The sequence below is a fragment of the Numida meleagris genome, chromosome 3, assembly GCF_002078875.1.
Source record: "Numida meleagris isolate 19003 breed g44 Domestic line chromosome 3, NumMel1.0, whole genome shotgun sequence".
In the NCBI taxonomy this organism is placed as follows: Eukaryota; Metazoa; Chordata; class Aves; order Galliformes; family Numididae; genus Numida; species Numida meleagris.
In genome coordinates, this window is record NC_034411.1 from 65806602 (window position 1) to 65825738 (window position 19137).

Sequence of the window (19137 nt, forward strand, 5' to 3'; positions counted from 1 at the left end):
GAGAAGCAAGCACTTGTTGGACAGCAATCGGAGTAGAGTGCTATATGCTGCTGCACTTCCTGGCTTTCTGAGCTGGCTCAGTGACAGAGATCTTTGAATCATAATGTTACAGTATCTTGAAGATTCATGATGGATTTTGCAAGTGATAAACTGTTTGTTTTGTTTGCTTTTTTAAAATTCGAGATAACAAGCTCTCCAAACGCTCTGCTGAAAGAAGAGCATTAAATTTGCAAGTTCAGATGTTTGCTTTAGGGAATGTTGCATCAACTTTGCTCTTTTCTGTGCGTGCTTCAGGGTATTTTTGTCACTGTTCACTTGATACAGAACTCCTGTTCCATCACATTTCCCTGTTCTTCTACCTTCTGTTCCCCTTCCTCCCCTCTGGAAAACAGAATAAAAATGTTTGCGTAATGCACCATAGGGGTCACTGCCATCCAGCCTGTTGTTGGTTTGATTTTATCGAATTCAGATATAGAGCAGACTTGCACCTGTTCTCATATACAGCTCTGATCGCTTCATTTTTGAAGTGTAGGTGCAGCTTGCAGCAGGCTGGTCCGACCAACCTGGTAGCAGGATTGTAGAGTTTGTCTCCAGGGAATGCAGTTGCTAGGAAGTGTCACCTCTCCACTGAGCCCATGCAAATGGAGATTTATTTCTTCAAGGGTCAGTAATTCATTACTTGTTTTTTTCAGAGGTTGGTAGTTTAGTCATGTTTAGGAGTTTTATGCAGAGATCAAAATACAGAGATTTTGCCTTGCCAGCGTACAAGCTTTTGCTTCAAATCACAAAAACCTCTCAAGCTGTTCAAGGATTGACCAGAGGCTTTTAGCATGGACGAATCACTGCAATTTCCCATGCCTTGTTTCAGAACTAGCTTGAAAAATTTGGGCTGAAGTAATGCCAAAAATCCAAAATGGCAACAAAGAAAGGGAAAAATCTCACAGCAAACATCCAGCGTGGAGAAGATTGCCAAAGCTGGAAGCTGTTTGTGCCAGGTTTATAATCAGGTGGCAGCAGGGTCTTAGTAGGTAACGTCACCACTATGCAGCGACCTGCAGGAGAGGCAAGGAGTGGGATCTGCGTGGTGTAGTGTGCTGTGCAGTGCATGGACTGGGCACAGGATTACAGGGACCAGAGAGTGTGATTTCTGGGCAGCAGATAAGGCAGTGGCTGTGAGACTGCATGTTGCAATGCTAAATACATCTATAGATAGAGCCTAAGTTGTGTGGATGGGATTAAATTTCCCCTTCCTGACATGAGCATGCTGTTTTGCAATACAGCCTATGCACTGACTTATTTTTAGGGTTTATTTTCTGAAATCTAGGGGAAGGGGGCAGTTAATGTAATTCTCTCAGTGTTAATTCTGCCTCATCAGTACTTCATGGATTTAATAGATTTTAGAGCTAAAATCATTTGGGAGATTGTTTTATCAGCCAAGCGTATCAGTGGCCGCTGAAGCTAAATGGAGGACAGAAAACATCAGGGTGTAATGTAGGGTGCTGAATTATCCAGAAGGTATAAGTACTATGAGGTTTGTTTCTGTGTGCCTTTGGAAAACTTCACATTGGGCACTAAATACTTTGCACAGATGCAATTTACCTTTCCAGAAAGAGCTCCCAAGACACAAGTATCTCTTTCCACCTCACAGTATAAGCATGCTGCTGCAGTTCTTCATCTCTCTCTTGTTTAAATGCTCCTGTGGCAGGGACACAATGAAACTGCATGTGAAAGAGCATGAAGAAAAGGAGAGATCTCACTATAGATTACCAAAGCTGAGTATTTTTGCACATTGAGTTATTTATATTAATCAGTTTGCTAAGATCAAAGATAAAAGAAAGCCTGGGAAGCAATCCAGGTGCTTGGAGGTGGGGAGACTCCTGCTGTATGTGTCACGCTCCGTCAGCCATGCGGAAGGCTCTGTCAGAGTGCTCTGAGTCATCCTGCAGCATCCCTGCTGCCAGCAGCGAGCAGCACAGAGAGCTCCGGGACTCCAGGAAAGCCAGCTCTTCCTAAAGCATGTTATCAGGGAAACCACTGGTTAGAAAATACCTATTTTTAGACAGTATCCATGAGCTGAAATTCATAACAAGTTTGTGTTTATGCTGTATCATCCTGAAAACCTCGGAGCTAGCAGAGGTTTCTGCAGCCTTCTAATAAAGGATGTTTTGTCCTTGTGACCTTTATACCTCTACTGTGCCCGTGTACAGGGATCTATCTAATACAGCAAGTCATATTGCTCCTGTTGTTTTTAAGGAAGAGAAAATAATAAAAGATTTAACTGTGTAAATGTCATTCCTGCCCAGCCATCTAGTACTACGAGACAGGGAGAAGTCTGCTTTGAAATGTTCCCTCCAGCAAAAGCTTGAAAAGCCTTGAAGATTGTGTTCAGCCTTGATCATCTCATGCAGCCGCCATAGTGAGAAATACGAAAGCTAGTAGGGTCAGTCTGTGAGGGTTTTGAATGCTGTTCAGAGAGGTGAGAATCCTGCTTTCCTGCTATTACAAGGTGGTGTCTAATCCTCAACAACCTCGCTGATGTAGCTTTTGCATTGTTGTTTTTTTTTTAAAAACTAACTGTATTCCTTGTTGAACTTAACTCGTGCAAGACTCATGACAACCCAAAACAAGCAAATATAAGTGGCACGAGACTTTTTATGTTCTTTACAAAATTGCTAGTTAAAAAGCATGTATGTATCTTGAAATAAAAATTTCAACTGAAATTTCAGTTCACTACTTTGGTCTTTGGTTCACAAATTTTCTTATTCATGCAGTTAAGGTGCTACTTAGAAAGAAGATGACGTGGAAAGAAACTTCCACTGCGCTTCATAAATACAAGTCATTTATCGTCCTCTTTTGTTGCTTGTTAAAAGCTTTGTCTTTTCTTCAGTGGGAACTTACACCAAATTACAGTACAATATGCTTGAAGCCCGTTGTTGCATCATGGTTCATCAGCACCCATTACTGCTGGGTGCTCATTTTGGTGAGCTGTTATCGAACCAAATCATCACTTTAGGAAAGTTCTCATTTAGCTATGATATTTGTTGGTAGCATATGGCATTTAGGAATTGTCCATTTTTGCCCCACAGCTAATTTCACATTATTAAGACACTAGTCTCCCTCTGTGTGCCATTTACTGTCAAAACATAATCCCTTTATCCTCCTTTTCTTCCCATTTATATAACTTGATGAGTTCAAAAAATAATGTGTTTTTTCATCTAAGGTGGAGGCTGAAGGAAAATCTGGTACGTGAAATTCTACTCTATCTGTAGAGCAGGATATCTCCAAATGTATCTGTAGACATAGAAAAAATGTAGAGACTGACAGCTGATAGATCCTGTAGACTTCTCATTGTTTTCTACCATGGCAATTATGCCAAATCTGTCAAAACACAGAGAAACCAATCTGTATATGACAGAAGTGGCTTTTTTTTTTGTTCTCTGGGAACACCATGCAACATTCACAGCCCTATTTTTAAGACATCCCCTAGAAACATTTTGGTATGCGCTACTTATCTTTGCAGGAGCCCAAGATTATTACATTTGCTTTTTGAAAAGTTTTGCTCTTGAGTTTTGCCCTTTGAATTACTATAATTACATAGGGAGGCTTAGTTTGAGTCTAACCATCAGTTTTCCTGTATGTCATTAGATGTTGTTAAGGGATCAGCATGCACAGTTGTAAATGACAGGATATATCTTCCTTGTCTTTTCTGAATTAGACTGTCTATAAGGGCAAGTGCTTCAGAATAGAGAGCACTGTTCTAAACTGACAAAGCAGAAGGAAAGCTGTGGCTCGTGGCTTGGTATGAGCTGCTTCACGTGGCACATGCCCAGTGAAAGATGTAACATCCTGCCTGTGATCTCTCCTGCAGTGATGTCCAGAAGGTCTATGTGCTGTGCAATATATGTAAAACATCCCACCTTGAAGGCATCCCAGAAGGCAAGTGTTGGACAGGGCTCTGGGTCACAGGGACTCAGCTTCTGGGCAGGGAGATCAGAGCCCTCCAGCCATGCACAGGTGGGTGTGCTTGGGAAGAACTCACACTCAGGGAAATTTTGGTCTTTACCTTTCCCATCCAGCTCAGGTCTCCACATTTGCAACTGTTTTTAGGTGTGCTTTTATGCAAGTGAGATTTGAGTGAATTTATGTAAGAATTCAGTTTTAAATTTTAGGGGAAACGGGGACTGTCAATCTTGTGTTACCAGACCACTTTCACAGCACCTTTAAGATTCCAGAAATGAAAAGAAACGCATGTTTCCCCTTTAAGGCATACATTAGAGGCATCATTGAACATTGCGTGTACCGCAGGGCACATATAGAAAGCACAGTGGTTTCTGTTGATGTATTAAATATTTCCCTAGTAGTACATTTGATGAAAGAAATAAATTCCTATGACGTGACTTTTAGCCGCCTCTTGTTCTGTAGGAAAGCTCCTCATAGACACAGTGAGAGACTGGTACCAGGCCAACCCACTGACTTGCTACAGCAAGAGCTGTAAGGGTACCACTGTGTAGAGAACTTTCACATCAAGTTATCACTGCTGCTTCACTTCCGCTGCAACCAGCAATTCTCATGGTATTTTGTTTTCCCGGAATATTTATCTTCTTTTAGATGATACCCATGAATATATTCAATGTCTCGCTCTCTTCTTTTTCTTTCGTATCTCTTATGTCTGGGATATATTCCAGAAGCTTTATGGTGTAGCTCTAGGTTCTTCTGGGTTGCAGATGCTTCTACGTGTCACCTAGACATGAACTCTCCTTATTTAGAAATAAATAAAATAAAAACAACATAAAACTCTTTTCAGTTCAGTGATGGGGGAGGAGGAAGGTGCCCTAGGCACAGCTGGTGATTAGTTCTATTGTTTCTTCATGTTGATAACTAGCTCTGGTAGAAATCTGTTCTTTGATAGACAGTTCTCTAATGATACTGGACAGGGAGAGCGGCAAATTTAATATGTTCTGCAAGTCGGTGTTCGGTGAAGCACCAGAAAACTAAAATTCTGAGATAAATCCCCTTGGAGCTCGCTTTGTCTGCTCATGTCTTTCCCTTTCTGGTATTTAACCAGTTTGAATCCGGGGCATCTGTCCTAGACTAATCTATGTCAGCAGAGTGGTGAAGTGTGAAGGGAGCTTTTACCTTCTTTCTTTTTCTTCCTCTCTCGCCCAGAACGCATAAGCAAAAGAGCAGGAGATATAGAAGTTGAAACCATGGCAGTCCACACAACACATCAAAGCAGCTGTTGGTAACAGTGCTGACAGAGTTCTCAGTCAGTTTGGCAAAACATAAACTAGCAAATGTCCCATCAGCGTACTTCTATGGTTATTTGGTAGATAACGCTGTATATTTGTTGTGCTAATAAGCTTGACTGTAGCTTAAAAAGGTCCAGCAATCTCCAGTTAAACTTTCTGTAATTTACAGAAGTAATTCCTTTTGATGTTGTGCGCTGTTCCTCTGTAAGGATGTGGAAAAATCCAAGTCATCACAATCCACTCGTAATGTTTTATAGATGTTGCTCATCTTATGCTTAAAAAAAATTTGAGAAACAGAATTCTTGAATGGAGCACAGTTAAATCATTTTCAAAGGCTTTTTAAAGTGTCAGATATGGCTTGCAAATAGCAGAGACTGGTGCTGCAGATTATTTAAATCTGTGTGACATCACCAGTGGATAATTTAAAAAACCCACTTATTATGTAAATGTATTCAGTCACCGGTAGAAAGCTTATGTATGTGAGAAATCATACTTTTGTGCTCTTTAAGTCATCTCACCTGCATTCTGTTTGTTCTCGGTGAAATACAGCATCTGATTATGACTTGGAGTCTCTCCAGAGAGCTCATCTCCAAATTGCTGCTGTGATTTACAGTAACAGCCTTATGAAGCTTCTTGAACCTTTCGGAGCTTCCTGCTTCTTTGTTGGTCCTTTTAGGCCTAACATAATTTTAAATACTTCTTAGTGATTAGATTAGGCACAAGCAATTTCCTTGTAAAATTGCCTGAGCAGACCCTTTGGTAAACGGTAAAAACCTTGTTGTGGCTCAATAGGGTTTGGCAGGATAATTAAAATGGACTTCGGTGCTGCAAATAGGCATGCAGTAAAACCCTGCAGATTTGCTCAGAGGCATGGTTGGGTTTCCATATATGTAGGTTCACTCATGACCATATGTCTTCTATTTATGGTTTCCACTGCAATCTACAAATTGCTCCAGAAAATCTTAGCTTATCAGTACACTGAATGATAAAACACTTGTATCACTTACCCCAAAACTGCTCCAGCATTAGATGGATCATTACATGGATTTTTGTTGATTTGTGCCTTGGGTATTTATGTTAAAACCTTTCTAATCCCTGAATATTCAAGATTTTTTTTAAGATAGAGGAAAGAGAGAAGAGTTTAAGATTTCACACAAGTCAAGAATCACCTTGTGAGGATCTTTCCAAATAAGCGTGAGATTTGTACAAAATTGATGACTGCTTTTTCATGCAGGGCCCATATAGATTTTATGCTGCATGACACATCTTGCTAGGTCTCTGTGCAAAACAACCCATGCCGTGCCTGACCCTTCCCTGACAACCTCATTGCTTTCCAGCTGAATGTGCCCAGTCCCCCTGCAGCTATCGCTGCAAACATGAATGTACCTTCCAAAATTGTTTCTTGAGCTTCATTTCACAGAGCACAGGGATAGCAGAATGTCGCTGTCCGCACACAGGCATACTCATACATTTCTAACCTGCTGTCAAACTGCTAAAAAATACCTCTGGGTAATTAGCAGTGTGTATATAGTTAATCGATTTCAAATTAAATGCCACCGGCACTGGCAAAAGGTCATGCTAGGTTTGTTATGGCTTTGAGAAATCCCCTATTTTAGTGTGAATCATCTCTGGGAACGGGTACTGTCTTTGTGCACTGCCTGTGACAAAAGAGGAGCAGGGGCTGCAGTTTTTGCAAATGGATCTGTAAAATTTATTATCGTATTTTAACTTATATCATAGTTTTACTCTGTTGATTTTAAGAAAGGAGCCCATCAACATATAAGGAGGCAGGTCAATCTTCTTAAGCACCGGGTAGGAACAGCACCTCAACTCTGGCTTCCCAGTCCATCATCCTCATTATTAGACAATTCTGCCTCTGAGGCAGACAGATTACTTCATATTTTCATTCATTAATGATTTATCAGACGGCTCCTCCCCTAAAGGCTCATCCCTCCTCTCTGCACAGCCCACAGGCAGCCAGCCGCATGCAGCTGCCAGCTGGCACAGGCACAGCTGGGGCTCGAGCCGCCGGCCTGCCCTCCTTCCCAGCTGCTCTCTCACCTGCATGCTCCTCAGGCCTTCCATTGCACCAAATCCTTGAAATCCCTGTATTCTCCTATCCCTTCTCTCCAACCTGTTTGCTTATTGTGCTTTTACCACCTGTAATTTTTTTTAAATTATTTTTTAAGTGAGAGAAATGAAGTGACCCCATGTGTAAAGCAGAGCCGTGCTTTTGTTGCGGAAATCCTTGGTGGCCCTTTCAAGAGCACTGGGTGTTTTGGTGGGAGGGTGTGCTCCATGGTGACTTACGTTTTAGTCTCAGGTAGAATTAGTCAAGAAGAAGGAGCGCCAGGGAAAAAATGAAAGAGCTTTGTCTGTGAACAGGAAGGTGTGGGTTGGCTTTAATTTCAGGTTTTACTATCAGGTTCTTGGCACAACAGCTCTTTTGAAATCCTTTTCCAGGTGTCTGTGTGAGAGAGTGATTTTTATCACATCACTATAGATGAACTCTCTTCTTGTTCTCCTTTCTGCTGTCAGAAACTAGTTGTGCTCTGAGGCCTGGGAAAGGGAGTCCAAATGAAATCTCATGATGAAAGGGAAGAAGTCCGGAATTGCTTACCACTCTGCAGCTTGTCCACCACAGGCGGGTTGTGGCTGAGTACAGCGGGAGCACAGGGGTTGTAGAACAGGAGCAAAATATAACCGAGGAAAGGAAAAGGCATAAATGAAACTCCCTTGAGTTTTTCACACAGGAATGTGTAAATCTTAATCTACTCTTGGCAAGTGATGATTGATAACTAATTTTCTCTTCGCTCTCCCACACCCTCCCAGCATCTGCAGAAAGGACCGGTGAGAGGAATAATAAATATTATTTTAGCAGGCCACAATGGAAATTATGGATTAAAGATGCAACGGACGCCTCAGTAGGCAGAAACCAACTGTTCCAAGGATGCCTAAAATACCCTCATTGTTTTCAAGAAATTCCTGAGTTGTTTGAGTCCCTCCATGTACCCCTTTGGAACAACACTTTGGGTAAATCAGCATAAAGGGTGTCAGACTGTTTGAGAAGCCCCATTACTCCTACAGCTTCAGGACAGCCAGAGCCTGCTACTGAGGAAGCTTGGGCTTTGGGGTGAGTCTGCGTCTAAATCCTCCTGGATTCTCTCTGCTCTGGGTCTCTGAGCCAGAGCTTTACACTGCTGTTGTAAGGAGAGAGCTAGAAGAAGGGAATTCAGGCTGCCACACATAATAGGTTAGCTGTTCTGTTGTATGCTGCAAGACTAATCAATTTGAATGCCTTTGGCTTCGGAAAGGAAAGAGGTGGGTGAAAACAGTAGGCATTTGTGTTTCGGACAGGCAGGTGTCTGAAAACCAGTGTGAGCTCTGAGGGAGAAGAGGCTCTTGCTGCTCCTCAGAGGCTTCCCAGTACCAGCCAGAGCAGGCCGTGAGGCTCCAGGGTGCCAAGTGGGAGGCCAACACAGGCTGAGAAAAGACAGAAAAGAGGCCATTGTGTGGTGAATTGGGACAGAACAAGGGAAACCAAGAAAAAACCTACAAGTAACTACTTAATTCAAGGGGTAGTTTGTGAGCAGAGGAGGGTTTTGGGACGTGGATTTCATGCATCCCCAGGCCAACGACATGGCCCATCAGTTGCAGCAAGACTGGTTCATTCCAGATTACAGATGAGGACAGCACTTGAGCTGGAGAAGGCACTTCTGAGCATTAGCAGGTGTGTCAGAACTCCGTCAGGCTTTCTCTACAAACTGCCTGTGTGGACATCAACAGAACTAAGAGTTTGTTTGCACTGGGAGATTGCCATCAGTAAGGCCGAGTGCATGTTTATAGCATCTTGACAACTTCATAATGATTTTCTGCATGTGGGGTGCATTATTGCCTTTCCTGCACAGCATGCATTAAGTGTGCAAGAAGCTGGTGTAGCATTAAGAGTTTGCGCTGAATTTGCACCTAGTGCTAACTGCCTGTGGTAAACCACTGTTCGCCAAGAAGCTGTTTGGTTTTTCTTTGCATCTTCTTGGCTTTACTTCTCACATTAGAACATAAAAAAGCAGGAATTTGAACCATGCAGGTTCCCTGCAAAATGTGTACATTACTTCTGTTATATTACTGAATTGCTGCATTTGTCTCTAGTTTCTAGAAGGAGGGAGAGGAGTTACTACTAATTGTGCAATGTTTTTTTTTTCTTACATCTAAATAACATCTCCTGTATTTTACTTTGTGCCTGTTGCCTCTTTTTCTGACACTGAGCACCACTGAAATGTCTTGCCTCATCTTCATTGCTGCCTCTCGTCGGGCATTTATACATATTGATGATATCACCCCAGAGCTTTCTCTTCTCTAGGATCACATGGTCCCAGTTCTCAGTCTTTCTTCACATGACAGTTGCTCCAATCTTGTAACTATCTCTGTCGCCCTTTGTTGGACTCACTCCAATAAGTCTGCGTGTGTTCTGTACTGGGAAGCCCCATATTGGATCCAGCACTCCCTAAGTGTCTCAGCAGTGCTGAGTAAAGGGGAAAGATCACCTCCCTTGACCTGCTGGATGCTGTTGGCCATCTTTGCCATAAGGGATCATTGTTGGCTTACATTCAACATAGTGCCCTCTGGGACACCCAGATTCTCTCCTGCTTGCTAGCTGCTCAGCCAGCCATCAGCATGCGGGCAGGACTTTGCACATCACTTTGTTGTACTTCATGAGGTTTCCATTGGCCCATTTCTCCAGCCTGTCAAGGCACCCATGCACCCATGAATGGCAGCAGAGCCAACTCACATATCAAATGGTCCTCCCAAACTTTATGAGGATGTACTCTTTGCCATTACCTAGGTCATTAATTAAGAGATTAAACAGTATTGGACCCAACATTGATTTCTGGGGTGCACTACTGATGACCTGTTCAGTGGGTCCTAGTCTTCCTTTTGCTGTTGATGTACATGTAGAAAATCTTCTTGCTGCTTTTCGCATCTCTTACTGGATTCAGCTTCTTTGGCTTTCCTAACCCCACCTGACCCTGTTTCCATCTCTTGCATGCTCCCATTTTATGTTTGCTTTCAGGCAGGAACTTCTTGTCTATCCATGTGGGTCTCCTTCTGCCATTGGTTGGTTTTCTGCTTACTGAGATGGACCATTGTGGAGCTTGCAGGAAGTGGTCCTTGAAAACCAACCAACTCTCCTGGACCCCTGTTTTCTCCAGGGCTATATCCCATGCAATTCTCTTAAGCACATTCCTAAAGAGGCCAAAGTCTATTCTCCTGAAGTCCAGAGTTGTGATCCATCTTTTCGGAAAAGAGTCCATCCATCGTATCGTGGTCACTGCAGCCAGTGCTGCTCCTGACCTTTTATGTCCTCTGGTCTTTGTGGGCCTAAGGTCCAGGACAGCATTTCCTCATGTTGGCTCCGCGGTCATCTGTGTCAGGAAGTTACCTTCAATGTGCTTCAGGAATCTCTCCTGGATTGCTTGAGCCCTGCTGATTCACCTTGGCATTTTTAGCCTTTTCTCACACTTTACGTGTCTGCAGCTGCTATTTCTTTGTGCATGCTACTCAGTCATTTTACACAATTAAACTTTTGAACCCCATTAAGCAATGATCTCCTGTAGAGAGCAGTTTGCAAAAGGAGGCTATGTGAGGCTTGTACCGAAGTGCAACATGTAACCCACCTAACATATTGGGTTTTATTTTCCTCCCTTTTCTCACGCTTAAATGTAAAATAAGCATTATACTGTAGGAACCAGGCAAAGGCTAATTTGCCTCATTTGAATGTGAAAAGGAGCCCACATCCTTCCTGTGCCCTGCAAAGAATGCAAAAAGACTTTACAGAGAAAACAGATGTACTAATATGTATCACTTGTGGGGGGCAGGGGGAACCGGGGTGCTGCCACTAAAGCTGTGCTGAGCTTGCAGGGAAACAAAAGCATATAAAATATAGTGCTGGGAAGCTGACAAAGTTGGGACTGTTCTCATTCAGTTACATTTGTGCTCCTGGCATTGAGAAACTGCTCTGAAAACTATGTACAAAAGAAAACATGTAGCATCTTTTCTTCACAAAAAAACCTGCACTGAAGACATTCAGAGGGCTCAGATGCAAACAAAAAACAAGAAGCCCCAGACCATCCTTTGAGAAAACTTCTGGATTTCAAGGATAATCTCGCCTTGCCAGAAGAGTACACCGCTCCCATCATAAATGAAGCAAACATAGCTTTTTGAAGTGTCCATTGATTTTATTTATGTATTGAACTCCCTGACCTCTCTAACACACAAGTATGAAAGAAGTAGTGCTGTCAGCTCTCTAAAACTACAGGATGGAGTGGGGAGGGTTTTAATGGTTCAGAATAGCACAGACAATATACAACAAATGAACTCTGGATATTATTTCTACAGCTGTGCAACCCACTTCAGAACACCATCTTTTCCTGACCCGTCTGTTTATTCCTTTTCAAGTACTTCGGTAAGCAGCAGTCAGCACTGGTCAGTCAGTCTGGGAATCTGCTGATGCTCAAAACTCCCAAAATTCACCAGTCTGCCTGATGCAGATTTGGCCCAGAAGCATTACAGAGTCTCTTGCCAATTTAGCTTGCAGACAGGAGGCAGTTGCTTGTGGCCATTTATAATATTACGTGTGTTGTTGGCTGTAGTAGTAAATGGGATATCTATAGGAGGAAGCCTGAAAATGTCTTCTTAAAAGGCTGCCTCAGATTTCCTAAGTTAAAAACTGGTTTTGCAAAAGCAATGAAGTGAAATGTAACAATTAGTCCTGTTTCTTTTTTTCAGCAGTGCTACTTGGGGAAAACCCATGGATTGGGTGCAAGCTTTCATGAAGGCATTGTGCTAGCATCCCTAAATGCAGCGTAGCTGCCGTTGTCCTACAGCATTGAATACTGGGGCTCAGAACCATGAAAAAGACCCTTCAAAGCTGACACCATCTTCTGGAAGCATTCTTAATTAATGGAAGCTTAAAAACAATAACATTGATGCAAAAATGGAGATGAAAGGCTCAATAACCTTGAAAAGAAAAATTGTAAACCCACTTACCTAAGTCACATGAATGTGAGCACAATACTACAGCGTGAGATGCTTGAACATGATTTACCTGCAGGCTTGTTTTGTGGGATCAGGGTAAATAAAATCTTGGCCTTGAACTAATATCTGTGTTTTGGATCAAACACTTCAATGCGGCACGCTGCAGAAGGAAGGAAGCAGAATAGAAATTAGATCACTTTCCTGCATTATTTCTTGTAAGTGCAGTATTCTTACATATGGAATAAACATTTCCTGTTGCAAAAATACTGTAAGAGCCTGCAGCATCCAAATAACTGATAATCCACTGTCACTGAAAACTGGAAGTCAATTAGACCAGCATGTTTAAGGAAGCGTTCAAAGCGTGCAGCTGATCAGTTCTGCAGTGCCCCAAAAAGATGGTGAGCATGCACTGCCTGATAACTGCTGTGACTGTCAGCAACTGCGACTTTGCAGTATGGAAGGAATTACAAACCTTGACTTGTCATGCAGTGTAGTGATGTGGGTGCATTTGATTCCTGCTTTTTGTTTTGTATCATCTGTGTATCTAGACAAAATTGTGTGCATATCTTATCCTCTCTATTCCGTGTGCTTTAATTCTGCAGTGCAGATACTTTATTTATCTCTGCCTAGAATAATGCTGGTTTGTAACACTATTCCTCAAGTTGTCTGACAGCACTATTAAATCCAAGCTGTGCTAACTACTCTGTCATTGTACTGTGAGAGCTGCCACAGAGGTGGCAATCCAATTTAATACCGGAAAACTTTTATTTTGATTAAAGTGCTTTTCTCATTCCTGGTTTTAGGAAAATGTTTCAACCGTACTTTTGCATCCTGTACAAACGCTTTAAAAATTAACACAACAGCATGAGAAATTCCAGGAATTCCTAAGGACGTTCAGTCTTATTTTTGATCAGCCTTTGTCATCTGACTCTGCTGTAGCAGATCCAAAGTTTTCCTTCTGGAAGGTTGCACAAGGGGTAGGACACCGTAACATTACAGTGACTAAAGTCTTCGGATGATGACGATCTTAAAATCCTGATTCCCTCGACAGCAAAACACTTACATAGGTTCCAGCACAGCTGAAAAGGCCCTTTAGCCTCTGATGATCAGGCAAGTTGTGGATCACGCTTTGTGGCCATACTGTGGGGGCGTATCCTACAAAGGGTGAGAGATGAAGGACAGGAGTCTGTTTTTTTATTTGTTCAAGGCTGGTTTATGCTCAGGATCAAGTAGTTTAGTGTCTGTAATATGTGATCGCTCAGCTCTCCAAGACTCCATTTCTTAGGGATGTTTAAAACTATAATTTTTATCTGTCTCTATCATGGTCAGATGCAGACTTCTATTGTGATAGAGTGACCCACACGAGTAACTGCAGAAAAGGGAAGTGAGAATCAATTTTTTCACAAGACTTTCTCTGCTGGAAGTACTCTGGGTACACAGAAAGGGGAAGCCTTGAAAATCTCATCTGGTTTTTGTGTGATACCATTACAGGCAATCTGAATGAACTGATGGGGAGCTGGAGGAGTGGGAGAAAAGTAAAACTGAGAGTAGCAAAGGTGGAAACATACATTTAGGAGACAAGGTAAAAGAGAGAGGAGAGGATCAGCTTGGGATTTGCTTCTTTGCACTGTATTCATTACATAAAGCTGAGGGAAGAGCCATGTTCCACCTTGGTGTTTTCACTTATGAGTTCCAAAAACCTGCACTATTGCTGCGTGTTCTTTTCTGTTTGTCTTTCATACATAATTTTTTTCAGGAGCATCTGTGACCAGTTAGTTGAGTCTTTTATTCTCAAGCTTCCTTGATCTGGTTTCCTACTGTAATTCATCTTTCCTTTGCAAAAAATATCCCCAGCTTCCGTTCATGCAGTCCCTGTGCAAAGAAATAAGCTTCAATGTTCTCCAGCATCAAACTATGCTGCTTCAAAGTTGTGTAAGCTTGGGTGTTTCAATGAGTGGTAGGGCAGAAATGTGTCATCCTGACCATAGTGTTGAAAGCAGGTCCATCAGCCCCTCAAAGTTTGGAAGAATGGGAGAAAGGGAAGAAAAACAATTTTCTTTAAGGGGAGGGAGCTGTGTTGTAACTCTTTTCAATAAAGAAAATAAATCCAATAAAGAACCGAATTATGCTGTTCCCGGGGTTTTAAATTAATATCATCCATGGAACAGATGCATGTCATATGCAAAGAACAAATTATATATATAAATCATATAAATTTAAGCTATAAATGAAATGCTGTGTGTATATATATATATGACACTTGGGAAGTGTTTGTCTAATTTCTCAGTTTCTTAGGCAAGTTGTGTTAGTTTTGCTGCTGAGAGGTGAGCACATGTTTGGCCCGGTTTTAGGTAGTGCTCAGTTTTCTCTTATTGTTTTCCTCAGTGAGGAGAGGAGACCTGGTAAAACCCTCTTCTAGTCTCTGTTTACATCAGCACTTTCGATCTGGCTGCGTCCAAAACAATTATGTCAAAGCAATTGCCTGCATTTGTTTCTTAGCGTGTTCTCTGGCAGCACTGTCACTTGAGGGTCAAACTGGAATACATTAAACTGGAATTGGGGCAGAAACTGCAGCCAGCTTCAGGTCAATGATGCCTCTTGAGATTCGTGAAAGTGACACTTCTGGAGTTCATTGCATTAGCTTCCATAGCATCACTGTGTCTGGCCTGGGTGAGTTACAGAGGCAAACTGTTTGTCTCACTTCTCCCATTTAATTCTCTCTCCGTGTGTCTGGAGTAGAAGGACAAGCCTAACATTTAGCTTATTCTTTAATATTTCAAAAATGTTTTTGTCAGTTTATATGTTAAAGCTATTTGCTTTTATGTTGTCTCTATGCATTTATGTTTAGGAATTTACCACAACTACTCTGTCTTTTGAAGTGAATTTGTGGATTCTAGCTATGTGATGTTCATAGTCACATAATAAGTGGAAAAATAATACATTTTTCACAAAAGCAAGCCTTTGAAGACCTAAAAAACACACTTGCACAAATGTTTAACAGGACATCCTAATGCTGTAGGATGTGGATGGGGTTGTGTCAGAGGAAAGAGGAAGAAAAATTCATGCAGGAGGATAGCAAATATTAAGATACAAAAATGCACTATTCAGACTGTACTTTATCTGGCTTTGCTTCATCTTCTGTTAGAAGCTCTGCAATCTTGACCTTCATCAACTTTTCCAAATTTTTTGCTCTTTAATGAACAAAGAATTGCTAATCACACATTTTTGAGCCTTGAGAGCAGTTGATAGGAATATCAGGCTTAGCAGAGATGGTTTGGTGGTGGCACGTGTGTGAATGCTTGTGCATATAGGTACATATATACCACACTTGGATGGAGCTTTTTCCTCCCTAACATTTTCACAAGCTTTCTTGTTTTAGTTCACTCTGCAGAAGTTCTGTACTATGACTAGTTTACATAAGCTGGGATGCTCCCTCTGTGTTGTAACCCAGTAGCACAAATTTACTGTGCTGCGTTTTAGCATGCATCAATTAGTGAAAGGGACTGAAAGTTTGGAAAACACATTCTTTTCCTATCTATTGAATAGTAAAATATCTGTAGAATCATGAATAATTAACTGTAATGAAATTTTTATGTAAAATAATGCCTTTAAAATCTCCAGAGCAGCATATGTGAACCAAGTTTGAGCTCAAGTAGTTGAGATTATTTTATGTATTATTTGCAGAATGTACTTTGCAGCATTCGATCATAAATGGGTTCATCCCAGAAGCTTAAAATGAGCCAGCACAAATCAAACACTCCCCAGCCTTTGTCCCCCTACACATTGATGGGATTAATATTTCTGGCCTAAGGCCTGGGTTAAGACAGATAGCATGAACAAAGACCTTGTGCTATGTCCTTAAAAATCACCAAATCTAGATATTGACAGGCTGTATGAGAAGTAAATTGAGTAGCCACTGCTCTCCACAGAGCACAAGGTCCTTAGGAGCCAATCTGCCAGCATCCAACCTGGGAACACAGCAGCAGAAACTTCCTTGGTGGCAGCCAGGTCCCTCAGCAGGTGATGGGAAAGGAGGTGTGGATGTCCTGAAAGAGCTGGGAGGTGCCTGGTTTCCTGCAGAAGGTAGCTAGTCCTTAAGTTCATCCTGAAAGGGTGAAGCTGGGAGAGGAACTATGTATAGGGTAGAGAAGACTCCTTCCTGAGGTCACCTTCTTTGGCTGTGGGATCCTGGGGTAGGATCTGTCTGTAAGCAGCAGACAGCAGATCGAGTGACTTGCTGAAAGAAGGGCTTGCAGGTACTATCTCAGTTACAGAGCTGTAACAATCCTTTTCCATTTCCAGAAAGTTGTTTCCTTGTCATCTCAGTTGTCAGCAACTTTGTGCAGTGAGGTGTTGTGCGGAGCCAAGTGGTGGCAATCTAGAGATAGCTGTCTGCAGATCCTAGCCTATGGCAGGCGACTGACTGCCATCCATACTAAGACAGTGTCTCAGCCCCAAAAGACTTGAGTTTTCCCTAGAGTCATTCAGTGTGCCATGAGCAGGAAGGCTGTCAGGATTCCTAACATGGAAGAGGAGCAAGCACTTTTTTACTGAAAACACTGGACACTGATGCTGTGATTGTTCCCCTGACCTCCAACATTTTGCAGTCTATAGATGTCTACTAGAGGTCCCGCTAACCAAAGCTGAATGGATGTGCATCCTTAAATCAAGCATGATCATCTTCACAGCTTGACAGAGGTGGACAGTACCTCACGTGTGGTGTGAAGGGTTAATTAGTGGTTAATTACCCCTAAATGATCATTACTATTAAAGGAAGAAAACTGCCTCTGCAGTCTGGATTTGATTAGTTTCCAGTTCCAATGAGTTTTCCACTTTTGCTATAGACCACACAGTTATCAAATTTATTTCCCACATGAATACTCCTGTGTACAAAATAACAAATTTTCCTTTAACCTTTTCATTTATAATTAAGCCTTCTGCTCTTCTTTGTTTTCAGTGCTTTAGTCTTTTTGTCCTGGACATGCTTCATTTTTTTCAACACTTTGAGAAATGAAGTGGCAGAACCTGGTATGTTATTCAAATAGAAGAGGAACAATAGACAAATACAGAGTTACTATAACCTACGTACTCATCATTTGATTTTCATTTGTTTCTACAGCAGAAGCTTGCATTAGCCCTTCTGGCCACAGTGTTTCATTGGGAATCCATGTTCAGCTGATTGCCCACCAGGACGCCCAGTCTCATATTTAGTCTCTGCTTCGGAGGATAGAGTCCTCTCTCTCCCTCTCATCCTGTAAGTATGGCCTCAATTCTTTATTCTAATACAGTGGTTTTACATTTGGCCATATTAACACCCAAACTAGTTGCTCATTCCTATCTTTCTGATTTCTTCTTGCTCTATCTCGGACTTGTACTTTTGTTTGGCTTTTTTTTTGCTGTCCCCACTCTTGTTATCTAACTGTAATTACTTAATTTTAATCCACGTTGCTGATAAGGCTACTAAATAGCAAAGGAATGGTCTCTAGTTCCTGTGGCAAGCCAAAAGGAATCCATCTGTTCGCTAATAGCTTTCCGTTTACAGTTACACTTGGACTTCTTTCATTTATCACTTTTTTAATACATCTAATATGATTGTGGACTCAGACATGACTTCATCATAAAATATATTTGACTTTTTTGCATGACCACACATATTACTCTCCATGTATGTAGTCCTGCTTTGCATGGATGAATGGAGCACGCTCCGCATGAACTACAAAGCATTCAATTTCTTTGATATTCTGCAGATTGAGTCAAATGACTTAGACTTCTAATACTGTCAACAACACTGCCTTCATCAAGTGAACTTGTAATGTTTGTATGAAATTACATCAGATTAGTTTGACAGGATCTGTTTTTCTTAGAGCCAAGTTGATTGACTTTAATTATAGAGCTTTGTTAAAGCATATGTATTATTAATCTAGTCCTGTGTTTGCTGTTCTAACCTATACAAAATACTGGAAATTAAGCCAACTGCCCTGTAATTACTTTTTACCTTCTTAAACACTGACCCAGTATGAGCCACCTTCTTGCCCCTAGTACTTCCCCAGCAGCCCAGAACTGCTTTAGAAGCAGCAGCAGTAGCTCAAAATTTAGCTCTCCAGAAGCTTCTGAGCAAATGAATTTAAAACACTCAGAATCTTTTACCACTGCTAGGTGCTACTGTGGTGGGAAGTTATTTTGTCATGATCACAAAAATAACACTGGGACTTTTACCTGTGCGCTAATCAGAAATATTTACTAAATAACTTCTACCTCTGACATATTATTAGGAATTACTCTACCACTTTTATTGTTCAGGAGCCATCTTTCACAACCTGCTTAGAAGAATGAAAAATCACATATCTGATTTTATCTGATTTCATTTTTTCCTAGCATCTTCCTGAGTCCTTTATGTAATCTTTATTTTATCTTGTTATTATCTTTTCTTCTTCATGTTTTGGTTTTATATATAACACATTATATCTTTTTTCACTTTCCTGCTAAGCCCAGCTGTTGGATTTTTCACTGTATGTTATTTTTATCTAGAGTAGTCTTCTTTTCATGGTTGTAACATTTTAGTTATTTAGGAAATGTCTTAAACCATTTGCAGATGTGAACAACTTTCTTTAAATTCTGTCTGTAGCCTGATTTGACTCCCATTTGCTATAGTTTTGTGATAATGCCTCTCAGAAAGCATACATTGCTTTTGATTTATGTACAGATGAAGAGTGTGCGTTCATACATTTTACAGAATTTTCCTGGTCAGGATTTGATTGCAGATTGTGTTAGTTATTTGCACAGAAAGCATCAGTCCTTTTCAGTGTAAACCAGTGACCTTCTGGTTTGTGATCATTTCTTCTCTACTGAGACA

The 19137-nt window shown here is 41.3% G+C and overlaps 1 protein-coding gene across 8 annotated transcripts in view; it reads left to right on the forward strand.

Annotated features, from left to right (window-relative positions):
- The window catches only part of FYN (FYN proto-oncogene, Src family tyrosine kinase), a 131816-nt gene that overhangs the window by 59435 nt on the left and 53244 nt on the right, over nucleotides 1–19137 (forward strand). For 5 of the 8 annotated variants that reach the window (XM_021392965.1, XM_021392962.1, XM_021392970.1 and 2 more), the window contains one exon: nucleotides 17404–17538. The gene's annotated coding sequence lies outside the window, so the exon portion shown is untranslated. Of the gene's footprint in view, nucleotides 1–14830; nucleotides 14955–17241; nucleotides 17313–17403; nucleotides 17539–19137 lie in introns of those variants that run through there. The other 3 variants (XM_021392964.1, XM_021392967.1, XM_021392966.1) reach the window with 3 other exon arrangements.